Source organism: Prionailurus bengalensis, chromosome A1 (genome assembly GCF_016509475.1).
Source record: "Prionailurus bengalensis isolate Pbe53 chromosome A1, Fcat_Pben_1.1_paternal_pri, whole genome shotgun sequence".
Taxonomy (NCBI): Eukaryota; Metazoa; Chordata; class Mammalia; order Carnivora; family Felidae; genus Prionailurus; species Prionailurus bengalensis.
Genome location: NC_057343.1, coordinates 182,972,176 through 182,993,917, shown reverse-complemented (window position 1 = coordinate 182,993,917; position 21,742 = coordinate 182,972,176). Strand labels below are relative to the sequence as shown.

At 39.8% G+C, this 21,742-nt stretch overlaps 1 protein-coding gene across 8 annotated transcripts in view; it reads left to right on the top strand.

The window, feature by feature from the left end:
* Positions 1 to 5,872: 5,872 nt before the first annotated feature.
* Positions 5,873 to 21,742, top strand: part of TENM2 (teneurin transmembrane protein 2) — a 1,251,785-nt gene continuing 1,235,915 nt past the window's right edge. For 5 of the 8 annotated variants that reach the window (XM_043596358.1, XM_043596374.1, XM_043596352.1 and 2 more), the window contains exon 1: positions 5,875 to 6,048. The gene's annotated coding sequence lies outside the window, so the exon portion shown is untranslated. Of the gene's footprint in view, positions 6,049 to 21,742 lie in introns of all 8 variants that reach the window. The other 3 variants (XM_043596365.1, XM_043596382.1, XM_043596450.1) reach the window with 2 other exon arrangements.

Sequence of the window (21,742 nt, the reverse complement as noted above, 5' to 3'; positions counted from 1 at the left end):
AATGTGGGTATTTGGAGACTTACCCATGTATTAAATTAAGCCTTCAACATATTTTATATAAAATTTACATTTCGTCTCCTGTTTTTTAATTATCTGGTTATCAGTTTCTGCTTCACGTTATTATTTTCTAACAAGAGCAGCTTGCCTGTTATTTTCTGATTCTCTATGGGTTTGTAAATCCAGACCTGTTAGAATACTACATAAAACTCAAGCACATCGGCTCTGAGCAACTGTGTGAGGGGTTTTCAGGATTGAAATTCCAATGCTATTCCATCTATGTGAGCTGTTCAGACATCATTTCTTTTTATCTGACTGATTTCTGGAAAGATGAATGATTACTCTACAAGATGCAATCTCCACACTTAAGTTACAGAACCAAGACTACCATTCCTTATCCTTTTCTATAGAGGATCTTATGCAAAAATGCAAATGCTGGCACATGTGTGAACTACTCGGCACGAGCTTAATCTAGCTGGTTGAGATCACATTTTGAAGGGTCTTTCCTGTCCTCTCTTAAAAGCAGAAAATCATAGCTTCGACTGAATCTTCAAAAGGATGTTGACAGATCCTGGAAACAAACATGGCAAACTGCAGTGATTTTAAAATGCGCATTTTGTCTCTCCTTCTAAGTTTCCCATCTTTAAGAAAGTAAGAATCTTCCAAAGTGTATACCCTGTAAAGGTTTCTAGGAAATCGAAGGGAATATCTGTCGAGAGAGAATGATCTGGGAAATGGTTGACAAGTTCCTTGCAGTGCTACTTACCAGCAAAAGGAATAAGGCATATCAAAGGAGACGCAGAATCCATAGCTCCAATGACACCCTTTTGGATGGGTTCCTCCCACTAGGCTCCATATGCATCACTTTTCCAATTTGCAGAATAAACTAAATCATGTTCCTTTAGAAAGGCTGTCTTACATGAGTTTAGTTTCCTAGGAGGATAGCAGTATCACTATACACGGAGTGTTGTGCACACCAAGTGCAAAGAAGCCTCCTCCCTCACCCCACCTCTCCCCACTTCCAGTTCCATGTGCAGAGGAATGTCAGAAGTTCAAGGCAGCAGAATGTAGAGTTCACCACACAGGTTTTGGCATCAGACAGACCTGGACTTGCACCCTAGCCCTATTACTCCCTGGTTGTATGCCTTTGCTGTAAGTGGCTTGCCTTTCAAGAGCTTCTGTTTCTTCATCCATAAAATGGGAATCATGACTGTACCTTCCTCAGAGAATTGCGATGGGCGATAACAGCAGCAATCTCCATGAAAGCAGTCAACATTTCAATTATTAGGGGACTTCTCAAAAAGCTTTCAAGTTCACATCCCAGGGCCAGAGTAGAACGTCCGCCAACATTCCAAGTTTTCAGCACAGTTTTCCTTGAAGATTGCCCTTCATGACTTTCTTAATGGGTTATTCTCATCACGAGTTCAAGATTCTGCTGCTCTCATGAGAAAAATCAAACTAATGTATATGTAGGAAGGGGTTACGGAGAATCCCAGAGAGCTTTCTGCCTCCTGAAACATTCTCTAGGGAATAAATTTATTCTTAGAGTGAAGGAAGGAGGGGGTAGTATTTAACATCTTCTTAACAATCCCTCACTCATTTTATTCATCAGATTTCAGTGCAGGGAAAGTTAATAGCCAAACAAATACAGGAGACAAATCCATAGTCAAGGACTGGTGTGTAGTTACAGCTGGTGTATGTGTCTATAGCTGCCAGGTATGTAAATAGATGAGTACAATTTCTGGATGTTTTTTGTGTGCACCTACAGAGAGGACAGAACAGAGAGATGAATACTAGAAACAGGGTAGAAAATGCATGGAATTGAGATATTTTTTCCATATCTAAGCATCTCATTCTTCTAGACTACTAAGAATTCTCATAGGCTGGGAATCTCTGCAGAAGGCTACCTACAGACATCCCATTTTGCAGTAATACTCCAAAATGGAAAAATAGTTAACAAAAGCTTCCTATTTGTAATCAAAGTCTCTCCTTGTCACTGAGCATGCCCAGTAGTCTGAAAGCAGAATTGTACAAAATGCAGTTTTTACTTTGCTCTGGTTTGTAACCACTGCTGCTGCTGAAAATTAGGCTTTGGGTTCAAGATGAGGCCTGAACAGGCAGAGGAACAGGGGCCTGAAGTGAGGTGGAGCCCAGAGGAATGGTAACAGGTAGGAAGGGTGGTGCCATAACTTTGCTGGTTTTACTGCAGCAGCTCCTTGCTGAGTGAGGACTTCCCTGGTCCCCCCAGCCAGAAACCTCTGAAGATCTTGGATACTCTTGTCTGCCACTCATGACATTCTATACCATGAGTTTGCAGTGAGGAAGTCCTGGGTTTAAAATCTACCTCTGCATTATGACACTGGCTGTGACCTTGAGCAAGTAACTTTCAGTCTCTGAATCTCATAATCCTTGTAATATTTGATGAGAGATAGAAAAGGCACAGCAGTGGCTCTCCCTTTGGACAGTTCCAGATAAAGCCTCCAGCACTGTAGCATGGCTCAACTGTGAATCCCCCAGTGACCACCCCAATCCTAATTTCCCCTGAATTTCTTAAGTCAACCTAGGTTAAAATCCTAGCTCTGTGACTTTCTAGCCATAAGACATTGCGCAAGTTGCTTGTGTGTGTGTGTGTGTGTGTGTGTGTGTGGAAGAGAGAGGGAGTTTAATGTCTGCCAGCTACTATTGAATAAAACGTAAAATAAAAAATGGGTATATAACTTTGTCCCTGTAGTTTACAGTCAGGTGGATTTGTTTTTATTGGGAGGGGCTTAGTTTCCTTATCTGCAAAATGGGAATAACAACACTTTGCCAGAGTAAGTGTTGTTAAAGTTAACATAAGAAAAGTTCTGAGCAAGGTGCCTGACATATGGGGGAGAGGGTGCTCAGTAGTAGGTTACGAAATCCTAGTGTATGCCTTCTCTGTTTTTGCAATTTTGAATTGTCTGTATCTTCCTTCATGCCATCCCCAGCAATCTGTCTACTTTATTTCCCATGAGCTGCTTTCATGTGGTCTGTGGCTGCTGGATAACACTAGACAAGCAGTAGAGCCTGAGGTCTGGGCTGTGGACTTCAGTCAGACAGACCTGTGTTGGAGTCCTTCTCTGCCACTTATCCAGATGTGTGACCTTGGGCAAGCTACTTAACCTCTGTCAGCCTCATTTTGACTCGTCTGTTAAATGGAAAGGAAAACAGTTCCTACCCTAAGAATCATTATTCCTATTCCAAGAGTAGTTTGTGTGTGTGTGTGTGTGTGTGTGTGTGTGTGTGTGTGTGTGCATGTGCATGTACATATGTGTATGAAAGAAGGAGATGGATCAAGAGAAAGTTTAGCATCTGCCAGGCTCTATAAGGTTGATGGGAAATTACAATAGACAAATTTCCGTCCTCTTGGAGGTTACAGTCTAGGGGGTTGACTGCACTGAGGAGACATATACTATCGAAATCCTAGCACAAAAGGCAAAAAAAAAAAAAAGAGTTATATGATGCCATGATGCCATGAAAGCCCATGGTAAGGGGGATTTGACTCAACCAGAAAGGTCACAGATGGCTTCCCTGAAGAGGTGACAGTGGAACAGAGAGCTGAAGGACAAGTAGGAGTTTGTTAGATGAATGTGGAAGGAAGCTATCTTCCTGGGAAGCTCTCACTCAGCATCATTAGCATATGAGCATCATCTTGCTAGACTCTAAACTCAGAGTACTGGCATGTGTCTTTGTCATCTTCTGTCACCTCTAAGACAGCGCCTTGAAGGAAGTAAATGCTTAGTAAATATAAATATTTGTTGAACGAGTGGATGTTAGTAGGAAATCAATACATGTTTGTTGAATGAAATAAAAAGTAACTGCTATGCCCTCATCTCATGGCTTTATTTGGATTGCAGTTAAGGAAGACACATAATTTAGTAAAGACAACATGTAGCTTGGAGTCAAACAAACTACACCCCATCATTCAGACCCTTTCACCTTGGGGAAGTAACAGGACATCTCTGTTTCCGTCTCCTCCTGTAAAATGAGAATAAGCATAGCTTCTTTACAGGGTTATTTTGAAGTTTACTTATTTATTTTGAGAGAGAGAGAGAGAGAGAGAGAGCATGCACTTGAGTGGGGGAGGGGCAGAGACAGAGAGGAGGAGAGAGAGAATCCTAAGCAGGCTCTGCATTGTCAGTGCAGAGCCCAATACTGGGCTCAAACCCAACAACCCTGAGATCATGACCTGAGCAGAAACCAAGAGTCCAGTGCTTAACCTACTGAGTCACCCAGCCACCCCTACAAGGTTACTTTAAAGATTATACTGGTAAGTATGTAACACTTAATAAAAGGGTTTGCCATTGTGTTGGACAATGGCAAATTGCAGGCATGCAGCTTTTCAAAGATTTGTAGGTTGCTGAAGACAGGCCAGGTGCAGCTTGAAAGCCAGAGGGTGTTATCGCCCAAACATCCACCGGCCCTTTCTCTTGCTGGAAGTGTCTACAGCTCATCAGTGCACTGTGTTCCATCTCCAGTGTTTGAGTCAGAGCACCAGGTTTGGATTCCCGGATCCACTGGTTGTCATTCACTGGCAGTTGGTAAAATATACTGGGACCTCAGTTTCCTCCTAGGGTTGCTCATATAGTGTTTGGGAAGGATAAAATCAGGTATTTCATGGGCATCAGGTAGCACAGAGCCTGCACAAGATAAGTAACCAGTATGTGTTAGTCGTTACTATTACCACTGACAGGCCCTCTGGATTTTCTGGCAACTACCTTGTAACTGAATAGCTTTTCCTGGGCCAGGAATTACTTCCTTTTGGAATTTCCTTTATGAGGGGAAGAAAAGCAAATCCTCTCTGAGGTCTGGATGCCTAGCTTCCCAGCGCCACGCCCTCTCGGGCAGGTTCAGGGCCACGGAGCAGTCCAGGTGAGGCAGGTTAGCAGGGACTAAAGGCACTGGAACCTCCGCTTTTTCCCTCAAGAAGCCGCCCAACTTGGCTCTGCCCCCTCTCCGCGCTCCTAACCCTGGAAGGCGTGTTCTGGGTTCCAGCCCAGCACTGGGCATGCTCGCAAGTCAAGGCTGGCTTGGGTCGTCCGCAGGACGCGCCGGCTTGCTATTCCCCCTGAGTGCAGGGAACCGGGTGCAGCTTCGGTGCGTCAGGTTTCGAAGAACTGAATCCTTGGTGCGTGCAGGCAGGGAACCGAGCCGCTCCTGGCCAACCCCAGAGCGGAGCTGAACTCTGCACCGCCCGGGGTTTGCGCACTCAGTGTCTGGTCTCGGAAACGCCCAGTCGGGGTTCTCTCTGCAGACAAAGGGGTGCACGTGCCCTTAACGCCCCTCTCTCGTAGTCGTGAACCCCTCCCTGGTCCTGTGCTCCGCAGCCCCAGCAGCTACAGCCCTGGCGGCCGCGGCCTGTGCGCGCACTCGGGGCCCGGGGATTGGCTCACACCCCCCATTCGGGGCTGCGCTGGCTGGCTGGCGGGCGGTGAGCGGCGGCTCCGTGTGTGTGTGTTTGTGTGTGTAGAGGCGGGGGGCTGGGGGGCGACGGTGCGCGCGCGCGTGCGTGTGTGCATGTGTGTGTGCGCGTGTGTCTGTGCGGCGCGCGGGCGGGCGCGTGTGTGCGCGCAAGGACTCGCGTGCAGGAGCCACTGGGTGTGCGTGCGTGTGTTATGGGTTTGATTCCAGAGCAGGTTGCACATTGGTCCTGGGTGGCTCGCAGGCTCAGGTCGTGCTTGGGCGTCCTCCTCCTAATCGTTTCCGAAGTAGCAGCACCAGCAGCAGCAGCAGCAGCAGCAGCAGCCGAGGCGGCAGCGGCAGCAGCAGCTTAGCTGCACAGCGGGAAGAACTGTGCAGAAGCGAGCACCGTTTGGGGAGTCCGGGGGGCGGGTAAGAGGGAGGAGGGGGAAAGCCTGTCTTGGTCTTTGGGATTATTTTTCCCCTTCTTTCCCTCTTTCCTGAGGGTGTGTGTTGCCCCCTCGAAGTGAAGGAATTTTGCTCCAAAGCGAGCTGGGACCGAAGACTCTAGGCTAAGTTATCTCTCTATGTAGATGGTGTCAGGGAGCGAAGCTACTGACCGAGCCGCTGGTAAATGTTTTTCACTTCTTACTCTTTAATGCTGAAGGCTTTTTCCCCCCTTTTCTTTCTTCCTTGTTTCCTTTCTGTTGCTCCTCATTCTGCAATCGCTCCTGAATCAGCTGCAGTTCTCTTTTCTCTCTCTCCTTGCGTTTGTGCAGTTTGCAACTTGTTTCGTGGTTTTCTGTGTATTTTTTTTTCTCCTTCATCCTCAGATGAATGCTGGAACATTTAAAATCGGCACTTCGGGAGGTCATCATTAGTTGCATGAGTTTCAGGGGGGAGGGGAAAGATTGGTAGAGCAGACTGTTATTTCTCTGCAGAAGGACTGCCGGTTTCTCTCTAATGTTCATCGCAATTATAGGGATTTTTTTTTTAGGATGCATTTTAACGTTGCATTGATGTTTAAGGTTATCCTTCTCCAGGATTACAATGCATTTTGACTCAGTTTTGACAGCATGACAGATGCCAGTGATTCCAGAACTACTGTATGGTACATGCTGGCTAAAATATTCAAAATTGGGGGAAGGATCATTTGCATTCCAAAAGAGAATTTCTTAAAAATGCTGGTTTGCATCACATTGGTGCAGATTTGCAGGAGGCAATATAATAGACACCACTACTTAATGTTGCTTGCGAAGATAATAAACATATAAGTGGTTTAGTGTATCACATACTGTCCTGTTCTCCAGTGATTGAGCTATTGCTAAATTTACTTAATAATAAATTTAGGGCTGTGGAGAAGAGAGATTGCTGGTAAGGTTTTATTCAAAATTGTGAGATGTGTATAGCAGTATCTAACGCCAAACCAGCCCTCTCTTAGATCTTACTTGAAGTGGCATCATGTCAATTGGGGAGGGGAAGGGCAGTTTCTACCATACACATGGAATAAAATTATTTAAAATAGCCAGCATAATGCATGCAAATTGAACCCTAACTCTTTTCTTAAAAATAGAACTGACTCTGTAACTCTTGCTTCCAGGATCTGTTTTAAATATTATTTAAAAATTAATATACAACAGTTCTTTAATGTGTTGCTGTCATTTAAGTTCTTTGGAGGGTTCTTAGCTGTTACCATGTTTAATTTGTTTTGCTCTTCCCGCCCCCCCCCCTAAGTTTTCAGTTGCAGTTCAGTAGAGAAACTGATGGGTCAGTAAGTAAAGGCAAATCAGCAGTTTAAAAAGAAATCAGTTTATAGTTGTAAAATTTCTGCTAAGCCATGGGAAAATGAGCTACAATAATGACAACATAAATGTAGGGAGGGAAGTCTGGGATAGAGCAGGTTGTATTTTTGATATGTATATTATTATCTTGAGGAGCTCTGAACTCTAGACTGAGATGAGAATATCCAGTTCAGGGGTACTCTGAGGCTCACAGATTTTATAAAGGGAAAGTACTGTTATTTAAGGAAGCCTGTTTCTGCTTTGTGGTTGCCACATCACGGAACAGCGGGTTACCTGTGTACAAAGAATATGTTTGCAGTAATACTGTTAAACTTTGTTTTAATGTAAACTTAGCTGCTGTTGGAAGAACAGCATAAAACAGTCTATGCAGCCTGTTCAGGACTGAAGAACAAAAACAAACTGTAAATTCACTCAACTGGTCAGACCCTCTTTTTCATAGAGGAAATCCAAGACACCATGCAAATTCACCTGTTCTGGGTTGCCTGTGTTGACAAAGGCTTTTCTTGAAACTGTGGACAGGATTCCTGAGATCTAAAGCTTATTTCTACTTTTGTAGTTTGCTGATGGTAATAAGGCATTTTATTTAGAATGAAAGCTCAGCTTACTCATAGGTCCTTTGAGATGGCAAAATTGCTATTTTAAAATATTTTCAAGGACCCTTGCTTGAATTTACCATTTTGATCAAGTTTTGGGAAGAGGGGGGAGGACTCAACTTCCATTAATTAGCATCACAGCTGTCTTTGAGTGAGCATTTGTTTTGTCTGGGTACCAAAGAAAAATGAATACATATAGTAAACTATGATCCTGAGTAGCCAAGTCTTCTAAAGCATCATGATTTTCTCATTCTAGGACCCAAACCAGAGAGCAGTTTGCCCCATGCTGAGCAGCTGTATTATTTCTTTGGCATATTCTACACACATGGGCACAAACACCTAACTGCCCAGGCTAAGGACTCATTTTATGTGGCCTATGGGGCAAGATTTCTAATTGTTATGTAATGTATTCAGAGCATGAATTCACTTAGGAAACATCACGGTTAGCTTCAGCACCAGCATCTTTACTAGCTGGGAAGACGGAGAGAGTTCATTGATTTAAGGAACATACTCTTTCCTACTGAGGTGGGTTTTTACCCACCCACCCCTCTTTGTGCTTCCAGTTTCCTGGCAACTTCTGAAAAGCTTGGAGAATTTATGTTAAAATATTAAACATACCTACATTTTGGGTGTAGTGGCTGGTTAGATGACTGTTCAACCAGTGGGATTTGTAATTACTCTTCTATGGGTCTGTGTGGTATAGTGTTTGTGGCCTGTCAGTGGTTTTATTATTATTGTTATTATTACATTTTCCATTGAATCTTAACTAAGCTCATTTTAATTTTCTGTGCCTTGTATTGATCTCAGGTTATGTATCAGAGTAATTCCATATTTTTATCATGCTTGTTGATAAATGAGCGAGTTTACTTTCAGTTGGTGTTTGTGTTGAATTTCTGCATTTCCAAACATCATGGGGAGAAGGTAACTTAGTTTGGGGGAGAAGGCTATATATAGAAAGAGACTGTTGGCTTATGGAACTTGACAGTCATATTTGCCTCTATTATTAAGGTTCCTATTTTCATTTTGATAAGAGTGGAGGTTTCTCTGCATGTATGAGGTGTTTATTATGCTAGAGCTACTGAATGTTTCTTAAAAGTAATTGGTATCCTTTTCATTGTGTAATTGAATGGAACTTTGAACTACTTGTATGTTCTTAAGGAAAACCTGTATTGGCACGCTTTTCCTTTGTTTTCTATTCTCTGTAGACTAATTTTGAGAAGTGATTTTTGGTGAAATATGGTCAAGGTCATTGGCAAGGGCCTTTATCCCTCCCTACTTAAGAACTCAAACTTAAATTCAAAGTCAGATTTAAAGAGACAAAACTTACATCAAGCTACTACCTCAAATGGGGCTATGTGAAAAAGTATATGTTTTGTCTCTCATCACTTTGGGTAAAGCAAAAGTTTTGTTGTTAGTAGTGCTGATCTACTCATGGTCAGAAACCTCCATTCTGCCCTTACAGTGCACACACCAAAATGACAACCTTCAGGGGAGATGGCAAGAACGTTTTTTTTTGTTTTTTGTTTGTTGTTTTTTGTTTTTTTGCAGGCGGCTAGGAGGCAGGTGGGTGTCTTTTGATATGTTCCAAATGGAAAGGGACATAGCAGTGTTTCATAAAATGTGATATAGTATCTAATTAGATAATACCTCATTTAAAATTTGTGAACCCAACAGAAATCTTAGAAGTCTTTTGTGGTGAGAGCAAATAGTAGCTGTTTCAAAGTATCTCTTTGTGCTACGTTCCTATTTTGCTTTATAAAAGGAACATTCACATTGTTCAAGACTTTGTTGTATTGGTAACATATTTTTTTAAATTCATTTGGATTATTTTCTCTACCTAACGAACATAAAATACTTTTTTTTTTACTTAAGGTAATAATTTTAGCTGTGTTAAGAGTACCCTACTCTTGTTTCTGAAAGATTTCATAAAGTTGAAGAGGTATAAAATCTTTTCTCTAAAATTCATGTTACTCAGTGCCCCAGTCTATTTAGTATACTATGTACTACAGTGTGATTTTGCACTTGAAATATTGCAACCTTTTCTTCTGAATTCTTATTAAGAAAAAAATGGCACACCTTGAGAAATAGTTTGTAAATAAAGTTCCTTCATTTTTGCTGAAGGACTTTAATTGGCCCACCCCCCCTAAATGTAGAATTAGAAGCCTTTCAGACCGAAAGGATTATCAGGGGGAAAAAAAAGTACAGTTCTGTGCTGTTCGGCAGCAGTGTGCATGAAAAGAGAGCGGGCGTTTCAACTCTTTTCATCTAAGTTTAGTGAATAGATCTAGAGAGTGAATAATACAGTTGTATGTTAAAATGAAATCTATTTTCCCAAGTAAAGACTCCCCATGCCTCTCCCTGGACAATATGAATTGAACTTTGACTCTGGTGGAACAGTTTTCCTGTGTTCCTCATCTCATCACTGCTCTCTGGCTCCCACCAGAATATTGGTGATGGGTGCTAACGATACCGCATCTGTCTGGGGAAAGTGTGAGTGCTTGGTTTGGGAGGAGAGTGGTGATTTCTTTAGAAGGTGCCACTTCTCTGGCCTTGGCTGCAGTCCTTCTGGAGGAGGCTTTGTGCTTCTTGCTATTTATTTAGATCACCTGTGAAGACTCCCCCCCCCCCCCCCCCCCCCCGCCCAAGCTCCCCCTTTCATTAATGTAGTTCAGGCGCAGGTTACTGTAATACAAACAGGATGCTAGATTTCTCAGTTTGGCTGTCCTTATTATTGTATTAGTTGGTGATTTCTGAAATGTGATGCAGATCTGTAAAAGTTTGGAACTCGGCTTTCCAGAAGACATTCTGCTTAATTGTTCGGATGACTAAATGATTTAACTAGATAGGCTCAAGCCTGTTAAAAAAAATATCAGAAATTTTCTATGATCCATTTCTGTTCATATGGCCTTGGTAAAGTGCTTGTTTTTAAGTTCTATAAAAGGGAGTTGTGGACTCTGTAAAATAAAGGACTTATTTATGAATTTGGTTCAAAAGAATAAATAATTTCTTTTGTTTATTTAGGTTCCCCCAAACTTCCATTGAAGGAGGCAAGGGTTAACATTGGAGAATAGAATTCATATGATGAAGATCAGACCAATACTAACAATAACATACTGATTTTAAATCTTTAGAGAGGACAATTCTACAGAGGATTCTTTTGGGAAAAGCTTATGTTTAAATGTCATTTTTATTATTGCTTAGGATTTAACTGATACTCAGTGTTTTGACATTTCTCCTACTTTAATTACAGGAATAAGGGTATCTGTGGAGAAAAGAAATATATCATTAAGTAGAAATGATTTTGGCAAAGGTTAAAAAAAATCCCATAATGTAAAATAACCATTTCACAAATTTGTATAAGCTGCTTGCTATATTTGTGACACATTTTTTTAAAGTGCCACTTGAAAATTGCATTTTGAATGTTAGAAATAGTCAAGTTGGGTTCTTAGATGATTTCTAAGAATGAAACTGAACTATTAGATAGTTATGTCCGTGCATATGGCTAAATAGTAGACATCTACATAGCTAAAATCATAGTTATTATTGGCGAACTCATTGCAACAGACTTTGTGATCTTAGCTGTGATAATTTTTCTGAACCATTTCAAATGTAAGAGTATATGGTTATATACTACACATTTCAGTAGATATTACTTACAAAGAACATGGGCAAATTAAAGCTGCAGGAAAGTATATTTCAGTCTTTCAGTCTTTTTTTTTCTTTCTTTCAATAAACCATTTTTAGATTCCTAAGACAGGTCAGGTACTGTGCTCATATAAGAGCTAAATCTTATGGTAAGAGTAATTTGATGCCAAAAGTATGTCTAAGAAAGTAAATGGATATAGGGGAGCATGCTTATTTTAAACTACAAGATAAAACTTTGTTCTTTGTATCACTCAAGAATATATCAGAAAGGTGACTTAATTTAATTTTGCCTTAGGATTTGTTCAGGCTATAATTGTATACAAACATCTGCTCATTCTCCACCATCTACTATGCCCAGCTCATTTTCACTCATGTAGTTTGGTGTGGTATGACGCCTGAAATTGGAGATGCGAGTTCAAGTTTAGCACTACGTGCATGGATTTGATGGAAGTGTGGGGAAGGGCAATGTGAATGGTGGGAAGGGAATGCAGACCAGAGGGAAATGTATTCTGTAGGTGGCTACTATTTCCTCATGGTAATAATCATGCCATCAGTTTTATTTTTAGCCTGACCTAACTTCTTGAGAAGACACAAACTGCTTCTCTATATATTAACCCTAGGAATAATAATGTAATTATTACAAAAACATTTCACAGTGGTTAGGACTCTGCAATTTGTGTGACCCAGCATCTAATTTTTCTCCTCTCTAATCCTGTTTATATATCCCCACACATAATCAGACTCAGTCAGATGAAACCAATTACTAAGGGGGGAAAAATCAAATTTATTTATTATATTTATTGGATGTGTCTGTTGCTTAATTATCCATTGGCAAATTTACATGTGGCCACAGAGAGGGCTGTGGATGAGTGTGGAAAAATGATCAATCATCACTTCCACAGTCCAGAGGAGACTGCCAACAAAACAAGGAAAAAAAAACCCAAAAAACAACAACAGCATAAAAAACTATCCTTTCTCATTGCTTCAATGTAGGGAACTAAAACTGAGAAGAGTCACCCCCAAATGTATTTGGCTTGACATAGGAAAATCTGTAAAACATTGGGAGTTATCACTAGCAGACTTTTTCCAAACCACTTGATGATAATGTTAGAAAGAAAAGTAAGGAGTTCTGTAACACTTTGAAACAAATAATGATTTAGATGTTCCAAGGTGTGTGTTGGAAATCTGGCTTGAATGATTCGACAAGGCAGATGACCAAGCCCACGCGTTGGCTGTGTGACGGAGCGTGGGAATCTGAGGAAGTATGGTGGGCTGGGATCGGATAAGGTGATAGGCAGGGTGGTGTTTGCAAAGTTATTGACCAGTACATGCTACTCTACCGAGGGAATGCTAAGACAGCACTCCTAAGGCAGTGAATTAAAATAGATTTTGTGTTTGGTCTTTGATGGTAAAAACATACACAGACTTTTATCTTTATCTCTTGTGTTTTTGTTTAAAAGAATTCCTTACCTCAATCCAATCTGGTTTTCTTCTCTCTCTCTCTTTTTTTTTTTTAACCCCCCTCTACTTTTAAGAGGATCGATCTTCACAGCTTATGTCTTATTTTTTCCCCACTTGCTCTCATAATACATTTTTGGAAATTTATCATTGTGGAAGTAGCTTTTTAAAATAGATAGCAACTGCAATAGCCATTATTTCAAGTAAATGTGGCAAGCCTAATTGTTAACAGAAGCATCATCTTATTTCTGTAATTCTTCAATTTCAGACCTCTGAATTTTTATAAATCTGTCCTATCCACACCCCCAAGGTAGAACGTGTATACAAACTTAAAAGGAAGAAAATAAGCCACTTTTGAACTTGCAGCATTTGGAGATTGTCTGCAAGGCGATACTGAATGAATTGTGTTTTAAGAATTACAGCACGCCATTAATGTATCATTTAAAGAAGACAATGAGTAAATTATGATTTATTGTTAATTAACATTTATTTGGGGCTGCTTCTGTTGAAGAAACTATTTAAGCATTGTAGATGATGCTTTTGTCACATTTGAATGCAGAGAAATTAAAATGGCACGTTGAGTCTTGAGAATTGAGAGGGAGAGGGAGTTTTATACCTGTTGACATAGCAAGAAAATTTTAGAGGTGAGCTACATTTTGCATCTATTCTAATCTATGTTTTAAAAGTTATTCTGTGATAGATTTATTACAGAATAAAAGTTGCTCTCACCTGGATTCACTGCAGAAGGCAAACAGTAGCTAGAGAGACTGAACTCCACTTTCTGCAACAGTGATTTTTCACTAAGCTATTCCCTAAGGCCACTCTAGGTATATGAGGGGCCGCACTTCTTTTTATATGATTTGTGTATGTTCCCATAGATTGTGAAGTCTATTCCTGGGCAATTTTCAAGTTAAAATTGTGTTACGGCTACCCTGAAGGTTGTCATTTCTTGGTTTTTCTCTTGTCAGTCAATTCATAAGTGTTTATTAATCCCCCATGGGGTGTATGCAGAGTCGTACACAGTTTAGGTGTTGTGTGTGTATATGACTGATCTCTGGTCTAGAAGCTTACATTATATAGGCAAAAGTACCGTGATGCGTGTGTGCATGTGTGTGTGTGTGGTGTGTGTGTGTGTGTGTGTGTGTGTAAAGTAACATTTTAATTACAGAAGTTGGTTTTTTTCTTGCCTTTTCTTTTGTTTGTTTTGTTTTGTTTTGACTAGCATTGCCCTCGAACTCCAAATGTATTTACTTTGAGGAAAGCATAGCTTCAGGTGAGGTTAGAGACATAACTTCTGAGCTTTCTTTTCTTTCTTTCATTTTTTGTTTTTGTTTTTATTTTTATTTTTATTTGGATATCTAATAACAGCCATATTTAAATAAAGAGTAAAACCGAAGGACAAGTATTAAAATATGGATCTTTGCCACGAGGAATCAGATCATGGTTAACATCTAGGTTTGAGAGTAAGGACAAATCTTCATGCTTGTCATTTTTAGGATGTGCCTGTTACCTGCATAAATTCAGTCAGTGAATGCCTGAATGACTCCATACCCCACAGCCGTCAATTTATATTCTTCATGACCAATGAATCAATTTATCATTTACCTTTCTTTTATGAGTGACTTTTGGAAGATTATAGGAATTGGGACGGAAAGAAAATTTTCAAGTGTTCCCAAAATACCATAGATGAAAAATGCTCTCTAACGGAATATTTTCCCTGTTGAACTTGAAAGCATAGTGAATATGGAGGTTCAGAGAGTTAATTTTCAAAACTTGTTCACTCTCTTAGATTCATCTTTTATCAGTCATTTGTGGGAAGGGTAATAGTCTTGAAAAGTACCAGGTGAATAGCTCTGAAAGTAAGGCATCGGAGGAGTACATAGAGACACTGACCCTTTCCACAGCCCTAGGTAATAGCTTCCAGACTTCAGGCAGTCAGCTCTGACTTTTGATATCACTGGTCAGGCTCTTGATTAATGCTCATTTTTCCTGTGATTTTCAAGATGTGCATATCTCATTTCCAGCAAATCATAGATACATCAAAATTTCTTTTCCATCTTCTGTTCCTTGTTGATCTGAATCACAGAAGCCATGGCTGAGAAAAATAGGAAAGGTCTTCACTGATGTATTCCTCATTTAAACTTTGATTGTTGACTCTTCCTGTTGGGTACATGAATTTCCAAGGATTTATGAGATCGCTTACCGTTTGCTGCTGGGGTCCTTCTGGATAGGAGGCTTCCTAGTCTCTGTGAAAACGAATGTTCTTTACAACTCACAATATTGCAGGAGCTCTTAATTTATTTTTCAGCAGTTTATAAAATTAACCAACACAGAATAAGAGCACAATTGGAATTATTATTTTTGATTGTGGGATCAAGTTATAGTCTTGCTTGTAATCTACACAGACTAATTCTGGTTAATGTAAACAGAAAGGAACATTAGGATATTGGGAATTATGGAATCACCAGGAAAGATGTGGAACCTGGCACTTCTTCTGCCACTGCATACTGGGTGCCCAGCTGGAGCCCTCCACATCCCTGACACTGGGCTCTGCCACTGCCATTAGTATCAACCAGCACTACTGCCCTGGATATGGCTGTTGATACCAGGCCTGGAAGGAACCCCTGTCCTTTCTTTTGGGAGTCCCTGGCTCTTGTTTCAAAGTTCTGGGCTGGTGCATCCCTTCAGTTGGCTGCATCTTGATAAAGTCTTCATACCCCTGTAACTAGGAAGTCTGGGAAATCCATACTCTGACCCTTTCATGTTCTATAATGAGATAAGAAAATTTCGATTTCCAGCAAGATATAAGTGGAATTTCCTCAAAATAAAAACAATCAATCAATCAATCAATCAATCAATAACCAACCAGGAGGGGGAGCTGTCAACAAAACAGATAAATGAAGAGCCCCCAGCAAATATTTACCATTATCCTATGAGTGACTTTAGGGTTTTAAGGGAGGGATGACAAGTGGCTTGGTGTATAAACTTGAAAGACGACTGACTAGCAGTAAGAACTTCTCTCTTGCTTAAAATCAATTGGTGGACATTTCTGTTTAGTATTAAGCATAACTCCTTAGATTTTGGCACACACCAATTTCAAATGCTTGTTACGTAGAGCTTTATCACCAAGCCTCATATTAAACAGTTATCCATTTGAATTCTGCTCCTGATGAAGTTAAAGATAATTTACCTCAAATGAGCTGAAGTTTGCCTATGTATAAATATGTAAAGTTGACAAATGGTCTGAGAAATAGGTAAATGGGATTTGCTTGAAGTACATGTGGAGAACATCTGGATGTCTGTGTGATTGCTTGTAAGCAAATTAATAGGAATTCTGGAGGATAGATCAGACCAACTTTCTACTTATAAATTGGTAATAATTGTGGTACTTGAAAGAAGTAAAACTGCATCCTCCCCCCCCCCACCATAATTTAGACTTTCCAAGGCTTAAATAGGTCTTCCTCACTAAATTATTAGTAAACCTAGTGACATATATGACCCAGGCAAGAAATCCACATCTCTAGTAAAACTTTGGCATCTAAAGGCTCAGTCTTTTATTCTTCAATTCCAAATTAATATTTATCCTCCCATCACTGTCTCCCAAGGATTTTGAGAATTAATTAGAAACAAAATCACTTTTAGCCCTTGGATGTTACATTCTGTGCTGAAAAAATATGAGATACTGAAGTGTTATTAATAATGACAAAGGTTCATCCAATAAAATAATCCAACTGGCTGAATTCTCACATGGTTGGTATTTTCTAATATAAATTACTATAGGATTAGATAGTTAAATATTGAATATTGTCTCATTTAATGCAGTTCCATGAAATATTAATGATCATGGTGGTTCTCCAGTTTGGGGAATAGGCTGATTTTTTTTTTCTAATAGCTTTGGCTGGTACTATAATGCATTTTACAAAATGATAATGAAGATATTTAAATGAAAGTGAAGCAAGAAATAAATGGCCACTGAATTGATAGATTTCAAACAGGTCAAACGTCACAAAATTTTTTAGTCTTTGTATTACATAGTTTTTTCTCTATTCTAATGATACCACTGTGATCATTGCAGATAGTTTGAGAATTTGTTAAAAGAACAGATTTACCCTATTAGGCCATGGAAGTGGAATACCGTTGATGTTGTTTAGTTGGCATGAGGTGTTAAGGTCTGAAAATTGGATTGGGCTTTGAAGGAAGGTTGGCCATGTTGAGTGTGACAGTTTGAAATAGGATTGTTCACGAAGTTAAAAAAAAGAAAAAAAACAAAAGAGAGGGAAAAGTGGTGGGGGGCCAAGGGGGGGGGGGAGTGGGGACAGTGAAAGAGGAGAAACATTGACCAAATAGCCCCACTGGAGAGCCTTAGGGCTGTTTGCAATCAACTAAGGATTGAAGTGAAAACTTGTTAATTAAGATTTTTGTCTCAAGGTTTTTTTTTGTTTTTGTTTGGTTTTTTGTTTTTTTAATATTCCTTGTTTTGACTTTCCTTCGTGATCTTGATTCTGGCTCTTCTGTCTCAAATTAGTGAACTGAGATGATAAACAGGGTAAGTGACTATTATTGAAATATTTTGTTATGAATACACAATAGGAACTTATACCAGTGCATCAAATTGGTTTAAATTGGGTGTGAGGGTTTTTGTTTTTTGGGGTTTTTTTTTGTTTTGTTTTGTTTTTTTTTAATCTCTTCTCCAGAGGGGAACTTCAGTGTTCTGTGAGATGATTTTATTGAAATTGCAGTTATCCTTGTTTCAGACCTAGTAATTTGACAGTTGAAAAAGCTCCCTTTTTTGTTCTGTGTAGTTAATGTATGTGGTGTGAGTGAATACATTTTATTTTAAAAAAGTGTTTTGGGGTAGCATTCTTTTAGCAAACTTACTCCTTGATAAAGGAGCTGGCTGTAATTTGCCGAAATGACTGTTTCTTTTTCTTTAGTTGTTAGATAATTGCTCTTTGTATACACTGTGGAAATGTTCATATAGACCAGTGACAAAGCCTAGCAGATGTACGTGCAATTATCTGGAATTTAAGTAAATTTTGCATCTGATACACACAAAGCAAAGGCTTTGTCCAAGCAGGCTCGCAGAGTGGCGTGTGGATTGCTGTGAACACAATGAGTAGATTTTTAATGGACAACAAATGGGACTATTAGTAAGTCTTGTCTTTTACTTGAAAAGACACCCGCGTTAGGCAGGGCTTACAACTTATTCATATTCATAGTTGGTTCAGTTCTAAATATGACCTTTAAAACTGAAAAACATTTTTAAATGTTTAAAACGAGATGTGTAGCAGTGTTTTTATGGGAGTCCCATTCGTAATTTTCCGGAAAAAAAATGGATGGTGAAATAAATATTTGTTTCATATTTCAATGTTAGTTTTTTTTCTGACTGTTGAGGAGAGCCTTCACGTATTAAGAATCTAAAAATGTAAAAGGGAGTTTCATATTATAAATAAATCATGCTATAGATAAAAGATAATTACAATATTACTTTAACAACCTCAATTCACAAGGGGGACCATAAGAAAGAATATATAATAGGTCCAAATTTTACGTCATATTATAAACAAAAGAGATCTAGCCAGTGGACTACTACTCTGCAAAAACCTCTTTTCTGAGTTTTGTTTGAGATGAATCCTTTCCACTGTGTATTTTTTTCTTGTTGTCAGACTTACGTAAGTTGGATATGTGAAGGCTTAATCTTTTTCTCCATACTTATTCTTAGAAAATATTAAATGTATGAAGCTTCTTGGATTCTCTTAAAGGCCTTTAGGTCTTTGATGGGGGGGGGTTAAATCATTTTTACTTCCAGTGAGAGGTTACAAATAATTGGTCCAGTGGAATTCTTACTTTATAGTTTGAAGGTGCTCCATGCTATCCTGGCCTTTGAATGAAGCAAATTTCAAAAGTAACTCAGGCAACATAAAGGCGTGCCTATCTTGCTCACTTTCTGCTTTCTTCTCTAAAATGGAATCTAATAATAACTGGAGACCTTTTCTAATTCTTTTAAAAATCAGAAGCCTCCAGGGGGTCTCAGGGTTGAGTAATTATTTGAAAAAAAAAAGTAGATAAAGTAGATTTGGGAAGAAATTTTTAAGAAAGAAAGGGAGAGCCTGACAGCAGTATTTTAGGCTCTGAATTAGAACAAGACAGATGTGCTGTTACTGGAATATCGTGTCCACAAAATATGCCTCCACCTTAACCACTTTTCAAAAAACAAAACACTAAACTTCTTAACTAAGTGCTTTTTATAGAATTGCAAAAATGACAGAACTTACTCAGATGCGCACTGCCAGATGATCTGTGTGTTCTACAATCTCTCCGGTGCTGTTCATGACCTCCTCACTCGCCTCTCCTTTCCCCCACCCCTGCTTCCATTTCTTAAACTATCAAAGGCTATCTTTAGGCTTGGAGAGAAACCAGGTGCTTTCCTTGGTATTTAAGCAACTTGCTATTTTGAAATTCCCTTAGAGAAATGTGAGCATTTTTATTTCTGTGTCTTGAAGCATCCCTTTCCCTTTTCTGAAGGAGAAGCCGCTTATATAATACCCAGAAGCAGACCCTTGGGAACCACCGAACTATTTTATAGATGTTTTGCAGGAAAAGGAACGCAAGTGCTCCTGTGTCATTCATGGCCTCCCATGGGGGGTCTCAATTTGAGGTATTTGCACAATAGCAGATTCTCAGAAGGATAAATATATACAAATCCATCTTTCAAATTGAGTGGAATCAGTAGGAAGCCGCACCTAGGAGGATGAGAGCCCACTAATAGCTCAGCCCGAAAAAGATTCTTGAACAGTTCCACAGCCAGGGCCCAACTGTCAGCAGAGCTTGCCAGGGAGACAGATGCTGCGGTTGGAAGACAGTTTTCCTCAGTTAGATATTGTGTTCTTGTAGATGGCCAACCATGACTCATGGGGGAAACCAGAGAGAGAGAGAGAGGAGAAGAGAAGAGTAAATTAATCATTTTATTAATCCCTATTTAGAATTCAGTCATGTAACTAAATGTCAACCTGGTGAACTTTCCACGAAACCAGAAGGGCTGTAAGACAGTTGCAGGGTTTGAAAGTTATGCCAGGTGATAAAGGCGTCTAATTTAACCTGCAGATTAAATGGCTGACACAGTTTCAGAAGGATACCTGTGGAAAATAGTAATGCAGGAATTATCTCGTAATCCAGGCTCAAAGAAAGCATGCTTTCGAAGGATTGAAAAGACTTGAATCACTTTTCCATGAGAGATAAGTTGGTTCTCTGTTCACTGTTTCTGTATCTGTGTGTATTTATGTATAAAAGGTATGTTTGTGAAAGATAATCTTTTCCTCACTATTCTTCTCCTACCTTTGTACCTCTTTCAGTACGTATGTGATGTGATATGATGTGTGTGTGTATGTGTGTGTGTACAAATAACTTACCTACACAGAGGTGATACATTAAGCCCAGGTTGCTGGTGTACCTTGAAATACCAGCTTTCATGTACGTTTGTCAATCACCTTCAGATCTCCTAACTCTCCACCACAAGCAGCTGGTTAGATCAAAGCAGAATATCTACTGTCTCAAAGACAGGGAAACTCAGCTTTTGTAACTCATGTCTCTAGCCAGATTGTGAGTTTCCTACAGATTCCCAGAAAGGGTTAATACAGTAGGTAGTGGTTTTAGCTTTTCTTCTATTTTACTTTTTTTAAATGTTTATTTATTTATTTTGAGAGAGAGCACACAGGAGCAGGGGAGGGACAGAGAGAGAGGGAGACAGAGAAGCCCATGCAGGCTCTGCCCTGTCAGCCCAGAACCCTAGGAGGGGCTAGATCTCATGAACTGTTAGATCATGCCCTGAACTAAGATCAATAGTTGGAATGCTAAACCAACTGAACCACCTAGATACCCCTCTGGTTTCCTTTTTTAAACTTTTCTCATTTCCTTTGAAAAGAAACAAGAGTTTGGTACAGTTTCCCTCATTGTCACATGTTTGGGTCTGAGGAATTGAGGCTCCCTTTGAGCCAAGTTTCACTCCTAGATCTACTCTGTAGGTCTCCAAAACTGGAATAAGCTATGTGTTTGAGTCCCTGACAGCAGCCCTCTGCCAAACTTTTGATCTACCATTTTCAGAAGTGTCCCTTTTCAGATCTGCATGTCCTTCATGAGTTGGGATGGCAGATTGCCAAAAGGTGTGTGTTTGAGGAAAAAGCAGGCTTTTATTTTGTCCCTATAACCAGCTATTTGGAGGGTACTCTAGGCACTGGAAATCACAGCTGTGGAGCCAATTTAGAGAGAGTAATTCACAAGTGACTTATGGGAGAGGTAGGCTGCCTTCTTGAGCCCCCATGCCTGTCTGGCCAATATGGAACTGTCTGAGATGAGGCTCTTCACCTCGGGGTTTACGTGTCTTTCACTGTATCTCATGTCCAATCAAGCACTAAGAGACGATCCTGTCAATCTGTAGCACTCTCTGGAGAACCTGGGGTCTCGCAGGCCCTGGGTCATATTGATCCTTGAGTGAAAGTGCTTGCATTTCTTCTGAGGTTTAGCAAAAGAATGATGACATTTTTCATTTAACTGTTTCAGACACTTACATGTGAATGCACAAAAAGCTGAATCATTCTTGTACACATGCCAGAGAGGTTGCTGTATTTCACATCGCCTTACACATAGTATGTTCTCGATAAATATCTGTTGAGTAAAAGCAACAAAGCAATGTCGATTTCTTTTCCTTTGAAAATATGGGAAGAATGTACTATGTGATTTTTTTTTCTGTTTAACAATGACTGGCTGAATGAGTTATCTTGGTCTCATGGATACATAATAATGTTTTATCATTATACTTCCTTTTCTCTT